This window comes from Manduca sexta, chromosome 25 (assembly GCF_014839805.1).
Source record: "Manduca sexta isolate Smith_Timp_Sample1 chromosome 25, JHU_Msex_v1.0, whole genome shotgun sequence".
NCBI classification, from domain to species: Eukaryota; Metazoa; Arthropoda; class Insecta; order Lepidoptera; family Sphingidae; genus Manduca; species Manduca sexta.
In genome coordinates this window covers 7,070,659-7,091,643 of record NC_051139.1, presented here as the reverse complement: position 1 = coordinate 7,091,643, position 20,985 = coordinate 7,070,659, and the positions used below count along the sequence as shown (strand labels likewise).

General features: G+C 34.9%; 6 non-coding genes across 6 annotated transcripts; 3 read left to right on the top strand and 3 right to left on the bottom strand.

Annotated features, from left to right (window-relative positions):
• Positions 1-3,488: 3,488 nt before the first annotated feature.
• Positions 3,489-3,560, bottom strand: Trnap-ugg. The gene has a single exon. It is a non-coding gene; the product is annotated as a tRNA-Pro (tRNA).
• A 118-nt stretch (positions 3,561-3,678) lies between these two features.
• Positions 3,679-3,750, top strand: Trnap-ugg. Its single transcript has one exon. It is a non-coding gene; the product is annotated as a tRNA-Pro (tRNA).
• Positions 3,751-6,831: 3,081 nt separating this feature from the next.
• Positions 6,832-6,903, bottom strand: Trnap-ugg. Its single transcript has one exon. It is a non-coding gene; the product is annotated as a tRNA-Pro (tRNA).
• A 126-nt stretch (positions 6,904-7,029) lies between these two features.
• Positions 7,030-7,101, top strand: Trnap-ugg. The gene has a single exon. It is a non-coding gene; the product is annotated as a tRNA-Pro (tRNA).
• A 2,201-nt stretch (positions 7,102-9,302) lies between these two features.
• Positions 9,303-9,374, bottom strand: Trnap-ugg. Its single transcript has one exon. It is a non-coding gene; the product is annotated as a tRNA-Pro (tRNA).
• Positions 9,375-9,495: 121 nt separating this feature from the next.
• On the top strand, positions 9,496-9,567 carry Trnap-ugg. The gene has a single exon. It is a non-coding gene; the product is annotated as a tRNA-Pro (tRNA).
• Positions 9,568-20,985: the final 11,418 nt, after the last annotated feature.

Here is a 20,985-nt window from a genome sequence, read left to right as displayed (position 1 = left end):
GAAGGCAGCAAAGTCTTCGAAACGCCGAGAGGAAATTAAAATATAAAAAACAACTAAGTCTACTATACCTTCATTGTGGTTATTACTGATTTCATTTTAGAGTTTAAGTATCATATGACGATAATAAAGATACATTGGCTTATGCTACAACATTTTTTTTTATTAAATTCTATCTGTCACTACTTTACTGTATTTTAATAGAGATCCGGTAACATTAGAATTGAATGTTAAATTGTATCTAAAAGCCAGTTTTCTTTAGACTCAAGGAAGGCTAACGACAAAACACGACCACATAAAATTTTGCGCGAAAATATTCTCTTGATAGAAGTTCAGATTATATACCTACACAACCCCACGTTATGGAAATGAAATCAATGGCTAAAATTATTTCAAGATCATATTTCTCTAATAAATTTTTCTTCTAACAATTGCTATGCCTAGTTGCGGCGAAAGGTAAAATCTTCCAAAGGAGAACCTGACACAACATACGCGGACTTATAATATGCAAAAATGCGGACTGCAATCGTTCTAATAATAATTATATTTTACATAAATTACGAAGAGGAAGCCGACAGGAATCGGGTTCTATTGACCTTTAGACTACCTAGTTGTAGTAAGGATGCAAAGTTACACCTATTTCTATCACTCTAGTTGTGTATGCATTGATTTGTGTTCTGTAACTGTGCTATTAAAATAAATAAATATTAGAGGCGATTAATGAAACCCAAAAACTATCTTCTCAACTTAGCAAAGGGGACTAACATGATTGCTAAGTCTATGGTTACAAAATCGATAGTGTTGCAGAATCTCGCTTGCCATAGATTTTACCTATACCAGATTTTTTTTCTTTTCTTGGTACAATAATCATCAACAAATCAGCCGCAGGATTTCCACTGCTGAACATAGTACAATAACAAACATATTTAAAAGCTAATTCTACAAATAGGAAATAAAAATATAAACGGTTCTCATTCGGTAAGATACCTCGCGGGACTCTGCAATGTGACGTAAATATAAAAATAAAAAGCACTAATGTTTAGAAAGTACCGAACAGTTCCAGAAAGTAGTTTCGATTAGACCGTACGGCATTGTAAAGAACAATTTTTAACCTCATAAAATGGAACGACCGAAACCAATCACGAAGATCGACGTTCAATCCAAAAACTCCGCTTAGAATGCGACGAATTTGACAAGTCACCGATTTTTTATCTCTAGCCAAGATTATCTGGTCGCCTTACCCCACTCGATCAATCTTATCGAGGCAACTATGGCGTAATTTAATAATAAAACATCGTATATACCAAAACAACATCATTCCATTTGTTACCGTATATGTAAATGAATAAGGTTTTAATTTACAAGTATTATTGTGCGTAGGAACGCAATAGCGGAGGCTGAATGCGCCGGATCATCGCTGGATTCCGGTAAATTCGCCCCGCGTGAATACCTGCCTTTACAGGTAAGATTTTGTACAATAAATATTCAGACAGGACATTTTTTATTTAGTTTATTATGTTTTTTGTTCAATTTATTTAATTTGCTATGTTAGTTATCAAAAATTTAATTAAACATAATCTGTAAAAAAATATGGTAACTGATAAAGTGAGCTACAGAATTGATACCACTCTTTCAAAATTAATAGTCTTGCTGCTGTATTTCGTACGGTTCGTATAATTATACAAGGCCCAATAAATCCTTCCCTCATTCCCGATTCGTATTTTCTTTATAATTTCCGTGTTGGGAACCCGCCAGCAATTCGAGCAGTTGTTTGAGGTATTCAATGGATGGTCTGGTTTTTGCCAATAGACGTTGATAATCACTTACCATGACCGTGTTCAAAATAAAACTCCCTGTATACTTTTCCAGGTTAAAAAGTAGTCTCGCAAATTAGGATATAGCCTATCTGTGTGAAAAATTTCACCCAAATTAGTTCAACGTTTGCTATAATTTGTAAAATTTAGGATGAGCACTGTGGCAGCTAAAAAGAACGTGCCTGAAGTTGGTAGCATGTTTAAAATAGATAATGAGTTTCGATTATAATTATAATTTCAATCGATTATAAATATATTTGTGTTATTAATTAACAATACTTAATAATATTACAGAGAATCCAATTTTTATTCGATTAAAATATTTATTTCCATTCAATTTATTTTGTAATGATATAATAATAAAGTATGATCGGTCAGTACACCAGTAAAATATGATATATTTTCGCGTACATTGAAAATTTAAATTTAACAAGCGCAATTTCAATGACAGCTGTCACAGAACTCATTTTAAATTTTACAAAGTATACTAACAAACATCCAAGGATCTTCACACACTGCCATTCAAATTAAAATTAGAATTACAATAAATAGTAATTAATATTAAAATAAGTAAGTAAAATTTATTCAGCAACTATATTTTATCACATATTTGTCATATCTACGCGGCTTTAACTCTATATCGATATGTGACTTGCTATTTGTCCAGCGGTCGTTCTGTTATTGTTGACCCTTCTCTCCCCACCCTTAAACAAATAACTAGTAATGCGAATATAACACAATATTACATCTACACGGAATTAGTTATTAGAAACAAAAATAATTTCTCTCTTATAATAGGTTCGAAGAAATAAATATATTCTAGAAATAAAAATATTTTTGAGGATTTTATCGAGGTTTACATTATGAGTTTCTCCCGACGTTTTGAAGACTTCATCCTTCATGGTCACAGGCGGACTTAGTGTAAGATAATAAATATAACCTGTCATATTGACTGGTAGAAATTCCGAAATCAACAGTACATCATTGGCGAAGCGTAAATATAAATAAACTAGTTGACCCGACAGACGTTGTCCCGTCTTAAATATAAATTTGCAGCGCGCATTCTGTCAATCGCTGAAATTAACTTTTCTTAAATTTTCTAACGTTCCGCTCAACTTCCTTAATTTTTTCTTTCATAAGATCCATCTCCTGACAATACCAAATACAACACCAAAAATATTGTGAAATCGGTCCAGCCGTTCACGCGTGATGGCGTGACCAAGGGAAATAGGGATTCATTTTTATATCTATAGATATGGAGCAAAACCAAGTTTTATCTACCTTAATGATGAATACATTCACCACAGGGTTACCCTTGCAAACTCTTAAATCAACATACTATCTGGACCCCACTCCTTTTGCCATCGGGTGCTGTGATGTTTCTTAACTGTGGAAAAAGAAATAGTTACTAATTACATAAATAAAGAAGTGACGACTTCGTTTTAAGATTTTTTACTAATCGCCAATACTATATGTGGAACATAATTGAAATAATATGTAGGTAATTAGAAGTCTAAAATAATAGTACATTTAGTGTTAGTTCGTAAGTAAGGCTAACTCATACAAAAAGAATGCCTACATTAACTGACCCGATGATATAAATGCTGCGATGAGATTCATAGTATATAAAACTATGTGAAACTTATAAGGCTACTTGTATCTAATAATTATAAAAGAGGGCTCGTCCGGGATTTGAACCCGGGACCTCTCACACCCAAAGCGAGAATCATACCACTAGACCAACGAGCCATGTGGTTTTAACCCTAAATACTAACATATTAGCTCTACAACTCTATAAACACTTGTGTAAACATTAATAGTGCATTAAAAACTAGTTAGTACTAGAAAATAGATGTAGCAGTCAAATGGCTCGTTGGTCTAGTGGTATGATTCTCGCTTTGGGTGTGAGAGGTCCCGGGTTCAAATCCCGGACGAGCCCTCTTTTGCTACATGTAACACGATTAAGAAGCCTATTATAGACTGTCCAGGTTGCTATGGTAAGAAGCCTACCACATTTTCTACCATCAAGTCAATCCATTTGTGTTCAGATTAAGTAACCTTGAAGACATTGTAATTATGATTTCTTATGTTTCGAATTTTAGACATCGTTTGTTTTCGGATTTTTGAGATTTTTTGTATTTTATTTATCTACGCGGCGTTTTATTGACAGCAGTCTTCGTGGATACGGGGCGGTCCGAGATGTTGATCGTCTGAAAAGTTAAAGTTACAATATGTACCTACATTGCAGTCTTCGAAACTTCGGGAGAAAATTAAAATAAAAAGAAATTGTGATAAAATTCAAAAATTTGTATGTTTTAACTTCTTTTTTTTATGTTCGAGAGCGCAATATACAAACTTTACCACTTTATTTCGGTGCATTGCTTTCATTTTACTGTCAAGCACATAAAACTGTTTCAATAATGTTAAATATTGACTATTTTAATATAATTTACTTTGACCTAATGAAGCCAAATAATTTGCGAGCCCCTGAGTATCTCACGATATTAATCGCGATATTACTGCCTCGCTACTTGCAGATAAAATGAGCAAATTGTTAGGGATGTCAACCTGTATCATTTATACTGGGTTCGATATTGATATTACCTTAAGTAGAAAAATCTTTGAAATATTAAAAACAACTGTCTTAATGTTTCTATGAATTTCTTTGTCCAGTAGTTATAACGTCCTTCAAACCGGGACAAAACAGTGACAAAAAAAAACAAATTTATTATTGTTTATTTTTTTATAAAAGTAAAACAGAATTCTTTTATACATTAATTTTAATTGAAATTAGGTTTCACATAAGATAATGTAGGAGCAACCCTGCGGCAACTTGATCGTCGTGAACTTTTATAGAACTCTAAAATGTTTAATTTCATTTCTTTTTTCACAATTACTATGCATGTATTTTTCAACACACAATTCTGATTAATATTCAATATTACACTTGAGTGGTAGAATCGCGTTAATGATAACTTTGTGTAAAGTATGACCGGACTGTTATGATACTGGTAGCAATCCTGGCAATTATAATAAAAACACGTTATTTTCAAATAATTACACATGGAAATAAAACTATTTTCGACCTTGATAGCTTTCAAAATCTTCGAAACATGGGGAGACAATCATAAAAACCGCGATTAAATTCGAATAATTGTTTTATTTTGATAGTTATCATTCGGTTAAACATAAGAAACCACACATGGCTTAATAAATTAATACTAAAATAAAACCATAATAAAACGAATAAAAACGTATTCCCTAGCACAGTTCGTCAAACAGCGCTCCCTTATCACTCCCGTCCGCTCAATTGATGGCAAACGGAGCGATCCTTGTGAAGAAAATGTACCGGCTAATGATTTGCTAACGACGATATTTATATTTAATACACCCTAGGTACAGATTATTTCCTTTGAGGGCTCCTCTTCGATCAATCGATGCCCCATCTCTACGAGACGTCTTTGAGTTTATTAAACGATATCTTTATTTTAATTCATTTCTTGGTATTCGTGTGTTCGTGTTTAGTGGGGTGATCTATGGAACTTTTTTCTTCTTTCTATTTATTTTATCCTGGCCAATGGACCGATCATCATCATCATCATCAGCCGCAGGATGTCCACTGCTCAACAAGAACCCCCCCAAAGATTTCCTGATCGACCTATTGGAAGCGGCCCGCATTCAACGACCTCTTGCGACTTTTATGAGATCATCTGTCCACCTCGTGGGACGTCCGACGACGCGCTTGCCAGTTTATGGTCTCCACTCCAGAACCGATAATAATATAACCGAAAATACTTAGCATCCTGACCTAGAACCAGCGTATACTATCCTGCTTCTATTCGCTTGACCTTCATATTCTCCTTAGTGAAACCTTTGGCTCTTATGTATTCCGGTATAGATTCAAGCCAGCGTCTTACAATGGTCCCGATGTGTTCAAAAACGATAGTCTAAAGTACTTTCTTAATCACATTTTTTTCTACTAAAATAAACAAGACAATTAATATAGGATTATAAAGCACAATGGAATTCATTAAACGTTAAAGTACCCGCAGGTAAACCCGCAGGCAAAAGCTACTGGGGTGCAAAAAGTTATGAGATTTGTTGGATCTGTAGAGGAATTGACGTCAGTCAAGCTTGACGTAAAAACTATAAACCAATTCAATCTGCAATACGTGTAAAAAATCAAGAATGCACGCAACTTAAATAAGATTTAGGAAGATTAACAGTTTTTTACTGTTTGTTTTATCGGATGTGATGTCCAAGTTAATAAGTTTTCTTCAACTAATTGAGCCTAAACAATATACTTATGTCGACTATAATTATTAGACACATTGCGTCACTCAACGGTGGAGAACTAATGCCATCCAGATTTACCGACTCGGAATATTAGGGTGGATAATTTGTTTTTAATTCTGCAGTCAGCTATTTAGAACAAAATATATGAGCTACTTTTCGAAAACGTTGCTAAATAAGTAATAGGTTTCAAATATATTTTGGAGTTACTATTTTTAGATATACTCACACTTATGCCTTTTATGCTCGAAAGGGTAGACAGAAGCTCAACTGGTACACCCACTTTCCGCCATACATATTCCATCCCATAATGTCGATAGCGATACTATCACCAGGGTAACAATTCTAGACTCCCAGGTGATACTGAGTAGAAAAACCCAACATAACTTTACCCTACTTAGAGATCAAACCTGAGACCTTAGCACTGCAGTTGTATCGTGATACAACTATGCCAACGGGGCAGTCGGCAGTCGGAGGAAGTTATTTTTAGATATATTTTAAGCAGTTTTTTTAGATATTATATTATTAGTGTCATCTTGTCCATATCCAAATATTGGGCGGGAGTGACGTCACAATAAGTAGATTAATCTGCTATCTTGAGTATACTTGACATAATCCCACGATTATGAACTCAAACTGTGCAGTAACATAGCTGATTTTTCTTTATACGAAGAATTCTTTAACAGAACAAATTAGAATATTTTATGCTGTTCATGAGCAAAATAAAGAGCTCGTCCGGGATTTGAACCCGGGACCTCTCGCACCCAAAGCGAGAATCATACCACTAGACCAACGAGCCAGTTGATATTACTTACTATTTTATTGTTCTAAGTTGAAAGTATTAAACTATAATGTTTTAAGTATCATAAAATAACATTTATAATTGTTGGTTAGTTATTTCACGGCAACATACATATCAGACATCGGCTCGTTGGTCTAGTGGTATGATTCTCGCTTTGGGTGTGAGAGGTCCCGGGTTCAAATCCCGGACGAGCCCTGTTTTTATCGCAAGATTTTACTATTTTCGTAAGCTCACGCGCTAGCGGACTGCCTAATTGTACACTCCTATCGTTTAAGGATTTTAGGTAGACTAGCAGAGGTAAAAGGTGAAATTTTTCGAAAAGGAACCCGACACTATTTATAGGTACTAATACGCATATAGCGCAGCGTCTGACGTCCACTCACGAAGTAGATAAATGACCTCATAAGTCATAACAGTCGCACGAGGTCGCAGCATGCGGGCCACTTTCAATAGGGCGATCTGGAAATCTTTTGGAGAGGCCTGTGTTCACCATTGGACATCCTGCAATTGATAATGATGATGATGATGATGAATATATATAAATGTTGTCTTAAAATCGTTTAATGGTGATTAGATTTTACATGAATTTTCCAAAAATGGACGCCCGCAAGATTGGGGTAATTTGTATACTTCGTCACTGTTGACTAGGAGGAAAGACAAGTCACTGTAAAATATCAAGTGGAGAATATTCTTAAACCTTTTATAATTAAGAATAGTTTAAAGATTTGTCCTGAAACCATACAAGTGTGTGGTAGAGTTGACTGCTAACAAAGAATTCTTAGATTATATAGAGTGGATATTATAAAGATTGTCATACAAAAAAATTGCGCTCATGTGATGGTTATTCAATCTAGCGTGAAATAACAAAACACAAAATTTAGAATACTTCATATTGTTTCCATATCGTGATTTGTTTTTAATATATATATTAGCATATTTTCTGTAAATATGTTATTTTTGTATCAATATCAAGGACGCTGTAACATTTTGTCACACGGACATTTCAAATAAGACAGCGACTTTTTACCAATTGGTAATAACTTTTGAATAACAAATATGATCCTAATGTCCAGTCTATAAGTAACTATATTGCTTAATGTCTTTGACTGCTAACGTATTTTCCAGGTATCCTTAATAAAATTAAATAAAAAAATTGTTTAGAAATGTAATTATTGATAAAATATGTTATTGGTAGAATTATCCAAGCAATCTAAATATTACGTCGTACCAGCGCTTGCACCTAAACGGAGCCAAAGTAATTCAATTCCTTTATGAATAAAAATACCTGGTATGGCGATAACTTATACCTTCCGATACGATTTTAGTACAGACAAAAATAATCGTATATGTTCATAATTACTGTATTGAAATAAAACTATTTTGCAGATTTTATATTATAGTTTTCTCCGCAAAATAGTTTTATTTCAATGTATAATATTCATGCATACATAATTACTGTATCATAAAAATTTTATCAAATTATGCAATCGTCATGTCTTGGATGAAGATCACTTGGTGTTTAGTTTAAAGAAAACTAAGCAGCATATCTTTAATGATTTGTTTCCAGTTTAAAGTTGTCTATGTTTCCTTGCAGCGTGCACCATAAGGTTCTAAAGGTAGCAGTTCACATCAAGGAAAAGTATTGTGTGCGAATGCGACCATGATCGTTAAATCTCCAAAATTATTCTAATTATCTTTACTTCCACAGATCACAGTCTTATACATTTAAAATGCCGACCAAATTCCAATACATCATAAAATATACATCTTATAGTTATTTCGTGTTAACGTTACACCTTTATGTTTTATTTTAAACACTCAAGAATTAATATTCTATTTTAATTACAAAGTCGTGAGGTATAAATGCGAATCGGTCTGTCGCGTGCTACCCATCTCTCTGCAAGTAAGTAAAACACGGTGTATTTCTTATTTCAAGAGTATCGGTTCATAACATCGTATCTTGAAATTATACGAGCCTCAACATCTGCGGCCCGCGCCGTTCCGCTTTGGAAAATAATAAAGTTTCGTTTAAACGCAATTCGTATGTGAGATACGACGAATGAGGCGTAATAAAGTGTATTAGGAGAAATGTATTGCAAATAGAAAATATTTGTGTTGTGTGTATTACACGTGTAATTTAAATTTTATTTACTGGTATGAGTGTTTTGACATTTATTTTGAAGAAGCGTTTGTGGCTATTGCGAAGGTTTTCGCATTTAAATTAAAAACTGGTAATTTTCTTAGAAAAACCTAAGCTTCGTTTGTCCTTCAAGAGTTTAAGATCTGTTAGGTCATGAAAAATATAAAAATATCATTCAAAGACACATATTCTTGCGAAATATGCACTATCGCAATTTGAGCTTCTGCAAGTTTGTACCCATGACGGATACAAAAGAGGGCTCGTCCGGGATTTGAACCCGGGACCTCTCACACCCAAAGCGAGAATCATACCACTAGACCAACGAGCCGGTTGACTGCTATAACTATTTTCTAGTACTAGCTAGTTTTTAATGCACTATTAATGTTTGTGCAAGTGTTTATAGAGTTGTAGGGCTAATGTCGTGGTAGTATTTAGAATTAATTCCACATGGCTCGTTGGTCTAGTGGTATGATTCTCGCTTTGGGTGTGAGAGGTCCCGGGTTCAAATCCCGGACGAGCCCTTTTTTATACTTAACTGACAATAACGACCTGGAAACCCACAAGACATTAAATTAACAGGTTTAAGCCATAACGTCTTAACTAACAACAAATTATTACTATCAACTACAGGTCTTTTTTTTTCAAATTTAAACATGTGTTTTTCAACCATATTAAAGAATATTTAATGCTAGAATAACTCTCAAACAATCTATTTACTTCGCACAATTGTAATCTCGGTGGCAGTTTGAGAATTTATAACCGCAAGTTTGTACCAAGGCGTCGCGGCCGCGGACATTTGAATGTTTTAACATTACTTAGGGCGCTTCGTTTTGTACGGAAAGGGAATCATCTTAATGCCGGTAATTATACGGATTCAGCGAATTACTCGGTCATAAGTAAACAAACGGAACGTCCTATTTACAATCGTAAATTTTGTGAGTGCTTCCTTGAGTTGTTGGCTCCGGAGTCATTAATGGACACTTTTTAATTCGTATTTTAATAAGCGTGCTGCGCTATTTTATTATTCCTGTGACCAGTTATTGAAAGTGTTAATCATACGATATTTTGCTTTTCGTACTGTAATAATTCGAATCTTATAAAGTCTACTTAAAGTCGTTCTTAATAAAAGAATACTCCCGTATTTCAGGTTCTGTCCAACTATTAAAAATATTACAATAATTTTCCTTGGTTCATCGCGAAAATGTATTGAAAAGTAATTCGATGCAAGTTCATTTTTCATATTTCCAAAAACATTTACAAAATTACCATTAAAAACCATCATTCATAGCACCTTCACATAATAAAGAATCGTACTGTGAATAAAGTAGATGAGGATTGACATTAAAAAATCTAATTAAAAATACCATCAATCAGGGTATGAAGTGGGATTGCCGTCACAATGGCTTCTTAAGCCTCGCATTGCAGCTTCTAAACCTTTGTAAAAATACCCGCGTTTCTTGAATAGCACGGATTATGAAACATAAATTGATTAGATAGATAATTGAATAAAAGACAGCCATGCTTAAAAATTAAAAAGCCTTTATAAGATTATGATGTTATTATCATACAATAATACTACATGTATAAGCAGTGATAGCCTATTTGGGCGTGGAACGGACTGCCGAGACGAATGTTCGCAGGTTCAAAACCCAAGTACACACACCCCTGATTGTTCTGAAATTATGTATGTATTCTTTATGACTTATCGCTTGCATTCACGGTGAAGAAAAACATCGTAAGAAACCCACATACCTGAGAAGTTCTCCACAAGATTTTTCAGTGTTTGATATCTACCAATACGCACTAGGCCAGCGTGGTGGAATAAGGCTTGATCTCTCTCAGTAGTAGAGGAGGCCCAGCCGTGGGACAGTGTTTTATACAGGGCTGATATTATTATTATAATAATACCAGCAAATATTGTTCATAAGTAAAGATTTTGTAAGAAAAACCTAACTACGGAGTTTTGATCATTGACCAATCTACCTCTTTAGACTTCCATAAGCTGGGTGACAACTCTTATACTAAGGAATTTCGCGAGGCCTATGTCAGAGAAAAACTTATAGAATAGTAAAAAAAGTTATGTAAATTTAATAAATTGATATTGTTTTTTGCACATTAATTCATTTTTTTTTTCAAAAAACACGATTTATATTATGTTTTTGTTTTTTACACTAATAGAAAAGAATTGTTTATTAAAATATTAAATTATTGTTCCAATTATTTCTCGCAACGTATTTCGCTAGTTTTAATTATAAGAAGCAACACAGAAGGCAACTTAAACATAAACAGATCAAGTGTCTGCCATGAGCTGCACAATTCCTTCGTATTTACAGAAGCACAAGTGATATAAGGGTTCGCATTTAGTAAAGCGGAAGCGGTTTTGAAGACCGTTTTGTAAATACATTTTAATTTATACTTTAAGTTATAGATAATACGGTTGAAGTACCTAGAACATAAAAATAACATATTGGTTGATTTAGTATTAGATAAAATTTTGGTGGAGGTTCTACATAATAATAACAATAATAATATCAGCCCTGTATTATAATACTTGCCCACTGCTGAGCACGGGCCTCCTCTACTTTTGAGAGGGATTAGGCCTTAAGTCCACCACGCTGGCCTAGTGCGGATTGGTAGACTTCACTCACCTTCGAAATTCCTATAGAGAACTTCTCAGATGTGCAGGTTTCCTCACGATGTTTTCCTTCACCGTTAAAGCGAACGATAAATTCACAAAGAATACACACATGTTTTTTTTAGAAAAGTCAGAGGTGTATGCCCTTGGGATTTGAACCTGCGGACATTCGTCTCAGCAGTCCGTTCCACACCCAACTAGGCTATCGCCGCTTTTTTCTACGTACTTCGTTCAATATAATCCAAGTAAGATATAATATAATCTTATAGCACAATAACATTATTTGAACCCTCTCTACATCCCATAAGACTCCAACTAGTAACATAACAAATTAAGACATTTTGATTTAACAATAAAAATATTATAAAGATGATAAAAACTGATTCGGTAGTTCGGTAATCGTGTAAGATTCCTCACAAAAATCTGCAAAGATTCTCGCATTAATCAAGGCCGAAGCCGATTGCTGGTGGTAGGACATATTTTATATCCTCCCAGATAGCGACTACCGTATACAAGCTTAAACCCGCCTCAGCGGGCCACGTAAGTATATCACTTTCCGTGATCAGCCTGTGTATATCTGGTTCCAACAGGCCGGCATAATTGTATCGACTGTAAACATCTCTTGTCAGTCGATATTCCATTGAACCCCACTCCACTTACCATCAGGTGTAAGGTTACTTTCCTGTATCCGAATAAAAAAAGGCCGTACTAGCAAGATAATTTTTTTTTAACAAAACGCTTTGGTGTCGTTTCTGAGCGAGAAGCCGTTATGGCTGTGTAGCTTGCGAGCTAAATGGCTGGCGCACTCAGCTCGCGGCCGGCTAATGAAATAAGATCCCGGCTCCGAGCTAAGGAATGGCGGAATTAAAACTACATAAATGAGCGGCCGCTACCATTCCAAATGGAAAATTTTAAGGCAACCCGCTAAAATGGTATCTATTTCGTATACCAGTGACGTTTGTACTTGAATGAAAATGGCATGAATTTTATACCGACTTTACTAACGTTTTATTTAGCTTTACTAGGCAAAAGATTATGTAGAGCGGACATTGGGAAGATCGTCGTATAAAAATTTTGCACTCATACGATGGTTATTAAATCAACCGTAAAATAGCAAAACACCAAGGTAAATACTTCATATATTTCATGCACATATTAGCATATTTTCTCTAAATATATTTGGTTAAATATCTAAGAACGCTGTGACTTCTTGTCATACAAATATATCCAATAAGACAATGACTAATAAGTCGTTGGTAATAACCAATTGCCAATAAGATTTAGAGCACGAATTTGGTTCCGATGTCCGGTATAAAAATAGCTATATCCCTTAATGTTTTCGGCTGGGAATGATAATTTTCTTATTTCTAATTAAATCGTCACAATTGATCAATATTTTTAAATACGTAAATGAAGCATTAGAAATCTTTACTCAAAACTATACTTGGATACGTAATACGAAAATACATTAATTTTATAAGTAGGTACTTAATGTTATTAAACATACAATTTCAAAGTCCAGTCATAATTTTCAAGACTATTTGAATATAATTATCATTGTGGCCGCAAGACGAAAAGTCCAGATGAAAGTGAGGGCTTAAGAAGCCTTTTGAAAGAAGTCATCTGGCTCGGTTGATTGATGGTGGCGCAGATTTATTATGTTAATTCAACATCGCCAAAAAACCTAATGAAGCCCAGATATGACAAGTTTTTCACATACATTCATCTCTTTTATTGTATTCGGTAACAATTCGTTTATGAGTTTTGATTGACTTGGAGTTATTTCTGTGTTTTCATACGCCAAGATGCAGAAAATATTACTGACAAAAAAGTATATGAAATACTATATTGTGAAGTAGCTAAAATAAATTGTTTCCAGTAGCATTTACATGATACAACTCGTTCTTGTATCAATAATTAACACTCACAATATAGTCTAACTGCCTTCTAATTTAATAACATTTTTGCGATAATCCAATTCTTACCCCTGTTGACACTTACCGAATATACACGAATAGTCACGAACACGAGTATGAAAACAGCTTATTCGGGTATAATTGTTACCCTAATTTATAGCTTTATATTCGTACACGAATTATTCGCCAAATTTTTCGCCGATAGTCTAAATGCAGCATCAATTTATTCGCCAACTGTAAATCAAGTACATACAATGGAGATCGTCACCTTTGACGTTTTCTTTGCATTATTTTAACTCAATAAAGAAGTAATTGGTACTATAAAAACGAATGCCGTACGGTTATATAAGCTGTGGTAGGTGCCGCCAGAAAATTGCGTTTTTGCCACACCTGCTTCCAAAAATTATCAAAACCTTGGTTATGCGAAACATAAGGATCATAAGAAATCGCTTCATGGACCTAGTTACTATTACGTAACGAACTTTATTGGGGTTTTTGACAGACGTGTGTGCAGAGGAAACTGGTGAGCCGGGGTTGAAATTTGTGTTTTTTTTATAGTTATTGTAAAAATTTCATTTAACTAATTTTAATTAAACCAGTACTTAAATCAAACTATGAAGGAAAGGCCAAAATTATGGAACAATTCCTACAAACATTTTTTTTTTTTTCAATTTAAACAGGTTTTGTATAATGTAAATATAATCAAGAGTATGCAGAAATACTAGGATAATTAATTGTGTATGAGAGGAAAATATTAACTTATTTTAATTATCCAACATTTTTTTTTACCTTTGTCACAATCTGTCCTAAGCTGCCTCCATCTTTTTTAATTTTTAATCATCAAAAATATCTCTAATTTCTTCATCTACGTAAATAATGCTACTAATAGTATATTAATAATTTTACTAATATTATAAATGTAAGAGTTTGTAAAAATGTTTGTTAAAAGTAAACGCAGCAACTACTAAATGGATTTCGGTGAAATTTGGTACAGGGATAGAGCATATCGTAAATTAATACATAGGCCACTTTGTGTTTCGGTAATTGGCTCCCATAGATAAAAAAGTTTTTTTATTTCTTTTTTAAAATAGATGGCGCTGGCATCATACAGATAGCTATGAATCTCGACAGTGTTGTAATGCCTTTTGTAACGGGAAAGACTAAATACAAAAAAATAAATAAATAAAATGCTTTATTCATCACGTAGGCGAACATAGTTGTACGTATGATAAGTCAAGGTACATGAGAATATTTAATTATTATTTAGATAAAGTCGCTTATATAAACTAAATACAATTTATTTTACACGGACGAAGCCGCGAGCGAAGCCTAGTTTACTAATAAAGTCTGTCGGCACACAGTGCCATTGTATAGCTCATTGTGTTACAATTTCATCAACATTTACAGTTGGATCGCCTTTTACGTCATCCTAATATTTGGCAGCTAACGGTTAGACTATTTAAATAAATATGGTTCACGTACATAATAGCATATATTCATTGCTCTTTATTGTATTTGCTTAATGAAAATCGAATTTGAATATTAACTTTATTGCTCTTATAAATAAAGAGTATTTTACTATAAGTTTACATGTGGTTTGTACCAGAATTTTTATGTGTTAGTTAATAATAGACTCTAGACTAATGATTTAGCAACGATATATATGTACTACATACTAGATCTGGCGATCCGTACACTCATTGTGTCCGACTCAACTGTACTGTAATCCGTACACCTGACTTTAGTATGATTTCAACATTGTCAGTGAGTAGTTATGTACGGAGTGGCGCTCTTAATATAAGAACTCGAGTCTAAGTTAAAACCTGGATGTGAATAAAAAATATTAGTCAAATAAGTAAAATTATTTCTCGGTTATAACAGTGACGTTTTGGCTGCCATTTTAGTTCACATTTTGAACCAATAATTTATACGGACGTTCGTGTCTGTTTCTATAGATTATATTCTTATAAGTACGTCAATGTGTCTTAGAATTAAAATTATGCTTATTTCAAGAGTAGGTCCATTGTTAAAAATAATATTACTAATATTTACATTTGTGCACCAAATAGACTTTTAGATCTAACTAGCTTTTGCCCGCGGCTCCGCCCACGTTACAAAGTTTTTCTGGCTAAAGTGTTCCGTTATAAAAGTCACGCTATATATTTTCCCGGGAGCCTATGTTCTTCCCAGGGTCTCAAATTGTCTCCATACCAAATTTCATCTTGGGACTTTGTTTTATAATATATTTTTGTAGAACTTTTTAAGAGGAACAATCCCGTCATACATCATTGTTGCATAACTTTAACTGTTTACGCAGCGCACGCAACGGAAGCTCTCAAAACTAATAAAATTTCCCCGTTTTTGCAACATGTATCATTACTGCTTCGCTCCTTTTGGTCATAGCGTGATGATATATAGCTCATAGCACTCCACGAAGAAAGAGCTATCCAACACAAAAATAATTTTTCAGTTTGAACCGGTAGTTCCTGAGATTAGCCATTACTGCTCCGCTCCTATTGGTCATAGCGTGATGATATATAGCCTATAGCACTACACGAATAAAGAGCTATCCAACACAAAAAGAATTTTTCAGTTTGAACCGGTAGTTCCTGAGATTAGCCATTACTGCTCCGCTCCTATTGGTCATAGCATGATGATATATAGCCTATAGCACTACACGAATAAAGAGCTATCCAACACAAAAATAATTTTTCAGTTTGAACCGGTAGTTCCTGAGATTAGCCATTACTGCTCCGCTGCTATTGGTCATAGCGTGATGATATATAGCCTATAGCACTACACGAATAAAGAGCTATCCAACACAAAAAGAATTTTCCAGTTTGAACCGGTAGTTCCTGAGATTAGCCATTACTGCTCCGCTCCTATTGGCCATAGCGTGATGATATATAGCCTATAGCACTCCACGAACAAAGGGCTATCCAACGTAAAAAGAATTTTTCAGTTTGGACCGGTAGTTCCTGAGATTAGCGCGTACAAACAAACAAACAAACAAACAAACAAACTCTTCAGCTTTATATAATAGTATAGATTCAAAATTAAATGTATTATACAGCCAATTCAGTTTAAAATCAATCCAAAAGAAACTCTAAAATATTTATATATCTAACATATCAACCCCACATCAATAGAGATGTGAAAGGTCGAATATCGCCAGTGCCAATCCACAGCGCGACTACAATATCGACCACCGACAATAGTGTCGTGCTATCTGTCGATAAATGTCGATACACTTCGGACGACAAGCTTTGTTGGAGAAACTAGAAAGTGAGACGGGACTAGAGCCGAGGTAAAGCGAAATAATAGATATAGGTGTTGTGTACCCATTATTAAGTTAATTCCTATAATTTATGGGTAAATTGATAATTTTAAGCGTAAATATATACTATATAAACGTCATTATAATAAAGCCGCAAAATATTGATTTCAATGAAAATAGAAGCTTCCTCGACTCGGTGGCGTAGTTATATTACAGTACGGCTGCAGTGCTGACGTCTCGGGTTCGATATCTGGGTCCGGGTAAAGTGATATTAGGATTTTCTACTTAATATCAGCGCGGAATCTAGAATTTGTGCACGATATGGCGATAGGCTCACCCCCTATCACATCTTGGGACGGAATATATTCTGCGGAAATTGGATGTAGTAGTTACGTCTCTACCTACCCCTTCGGGGATAAAAGGCGTCAATGTGTGTTTGTGTGTGTGTAGTAGAAACTAATCAATTAATTTATGAAATTAAAATATATTTTGCGCAAGGAAGTAGCACAGCGTCTAAATAAAACACATTTGCAAATTAACTAACGAATCATTAAAATGATACGAATTAACGTTTAACCAAAAAGCGCTTAACTAAAACCAACCATACACCTGCATGTTTGAACAAAATCCTACGTACGTTTGAACAAGCACTTATTCGAGTTGATGCCGGCAAATGGTTTCCGTACATTTATTTATTAAATATGCCAGCAGTTCCACTACGAACAAGAATTCCATCCTAATAATTTTGAGGTTATCGCCAATTTCAACGAAGACTAACCGCTCAGCTCAATTGAAACAAAGCGTACCACATCTAAATTTAACATTAACGTAGGCGTTATTGAATCAGCGCGATACCTGGCTACTTCCACATTTTAACCCTTGCCCGACAGATAAGTTTATTTTGAGCCGTCGAGTGCCGTTGTTCGTTTAAGTGGTTCTTTTGTGACGACATCCCCGCGCGCCTCTCTCAATTAACCCTGCTGGAAGTACAAAAATTAAGTTAAAACACTCCGACTTTGCTACAGTGTTTACTTATTGCCAATCGACGTGGTACGTAACTTCATAAATTAAAACACAGCAGGGACTAATATGGGGACCAAGTTTTATGCGGCGCGACATCGGCGTTTTATTATTTCAACGGCGCGCGGTAAATCAATACTGGCGGCATGAGTTTAGCGATTCTAATTGGCCTAATGTCTTTATAATATTTTTATAAAAACAGAAGCAATGGATATCTTTGGCAGATGTAAATTCGGCGGCTTGACATATTTTATTTTAAGGTATTATATATTGTTAAGGTAACAAACTCCAATCCCTTCTTGTTGTAAATAATACATGTGGACCTTTGTCAACTATTTAGCGGCACCGAAACTCGACGCCGATCCTTTCCGCGCTTACTTTGATGCCTTTAATTAGAAACAATAACGGAAAGAAGCACCTGATTATGGATAAGTTGTCGTCGGTTATAAAACTACATTAATTACATTAATGACGCCGGTGGTACTGGTATCAAAGAGATCAAAGTTCTACCGACCCAGCGATGCCTTGCATAACTTATCCAGGCTAAATTGTCCCTTAAAGGACGTGAACGTCGCCTCTTTGGTTTCTTGATAGCGATGGATGTCAACAGAGGTGCCGCGTTTGAATCCAAGGTCAAGAGAGTTATAAATAAGATTTGTGCGTAATTAAACACCAGGGATTGACTTCAAGCAAAAAATTGCTTTACGAATGTACAATATTAGAGAGTTATAAAAGCATAGAGAAAATAACAATATTAATCTAATACCAATATTAAAACGTCGTAAGGAAACCTGCATACCTACCCAAGAAGTTCTCTATAGGAATTTGGAAGGCGTGTGAAGTCTGCCAATCCGAACTAGGCCAGCGTGGTGGACTAAGGGCGAATCCCTCTCAGTAGTAGAGGAGCAGTGTGACAATATAATACACTGCCCCACTGCTGAGCTATTATTATTATTTTATAATACCGATGTACATCATCTTAAAATTCTCAACGCAGCGCAACTTGAATCTATTAGTAAGTAGAACACACGTAGCGCCGTCGCTAAGTTGTAAAACTTAAGCCCGCGGCCATGTAAACTTGGCTTACCAACACTAAGTAGACACATATTTCATGCGGGCTCAACGCTACCTGCGCCTAAAACAATCAAACAACGAACACAAACAACTACAAGCGCTGCCGCTTAGCTTTAACTAAATACCCACTTCGGCTTAAGTAAGATAAGTTGGGGATACGTTCGCACGCACACACGAGTGTCTACATGTAATTCCATACGTTATATTTATTTAATTGATTTAGTAATTCATAAAATTGTCACTGGCAATGCAAAAGCGATTCAATTGGCTTTTTTAAAGACACCCGACAAGCTAACCTAACTACACGTGATGGTAAGTGGACTGAGGTCAAATATAATGTAGACTGACGAGAGATGATTACCCCTCGACAGTCGACACAATTATGCCGGCCAACCGGCCGGCCGGGCAATAATCCCGGAACGCGACTCACTTACGAGAACCACTATGCCGGGTTTTAATATCTTGTGTACGGTCTCTATCGGACGGATATAAAATATATTTTACCACCTGCAAAAGGTTTTTCGGCTTCACAATATCCGGATTAGCAATATGTAGAATTATGTTATCATCACCTAACAGCTCCAAGATAATGTTAATTACGTACTTATTTGAAATAACGAGATAATTTTGCAATACTGTAGGAATATAGATAGCACAACTTTTTCCTACAAGCAAAGTACGCTCCCCAAAGAGCAGTGTGACGGTTATTTACAAAACTTTTTATATTTATTTACTTATTTTGGTAATTTTTCTCGTCACGCCTAGGTATTCCTCTAATGAGTAGTCATTAAAGCAACAAGAGTTTTAAAAAACTTATGTTAAGCCACCAAATATTAAAACCTACGGTTAATAACTATGGAATTCGTGACACTACGTGAAACAAAATCAAATACAATTATCCAAATAATACAAACGTGTCTTAGGTATTTAGCAATGCTGTCAAAAACATGGAAATCATAAAATTTGCTAATTAGACTCCTTAATTACAACAAGCGACGTCAGCACAAAGTGATTCGCGGAAGCGTCAGTAGAACTAACTTTAACATTTTAATTAAGGTATCGATATTAATTTGTTAAATATTAACAAGAATGTATTTATCTGCTGTTGTATTTCAACTTCCACGTGTCTCTGTGGGCCTTTTTTAATGATTCCGAATGAAGAATCTTAGTTTTGTCTATTATATTTGATCTTTACACATACTTCTTGAAATGTTTCTTTATATTGAGTGGGTTGGGCTATGAAGACATATTAAGTTCTCAATCGCTGAATATTTTTAAATATTTGTGTCTTCCAAAGTGGATTGAATGATTGCTTGGAAATTCATTGATTTTCCCATATGGTTTAATATTCATGGTTTCGCAAATTGAATTGGTATCTACAAATATAATCCCCCTTGAACTTTTCTTGGTACATTTTCATTCCTACTACTGCGATTTCATGTCAGGAACTTCAAATCAAAACGAATATTTGTTCCGAAATCGTTAACAGAACTTATAAATACCGACGGAACTAAAGTAAATTTATATTCACAGCATACACAAACACTTCTGTTGATAAATTATGCGTTAGCACTAGACTAATCTACGGAATAAATTAATAGTACATTAAGCGTCAATCCGAGAATTCGCATTAATAAGTTTGTACAGCGAGCGCCGTGCGCACGGCGATTCGCGCTCAATTGGCACACCCCAACCACCCCGCAATTTATTTAAGAATGTTATGTAAATTTGAACACAAGTCTTTGATCGTCCGCATCAAAAGTCCAAGCAAAAAACTTCCACTAGAGCGGAGAAAAAACGAGAGGAGCTTAAGAAAAATAATGATTTAATCTTACTTTTCGCCGTCTCGCATATAAAAGCGGCAATTCGCGGGGGCGAGCGGCGGGCGCGCCGGCCGCTAGAATCGTTTTTAATCTTTGCTTTGTAAAGGTGATTATGAGGGATTATAGGTTTGGAAGTATGGCTGAAATTTCGCGTCTGAAGTGGCAGCCCTTCGACTCATTTATGCCGTATTTTT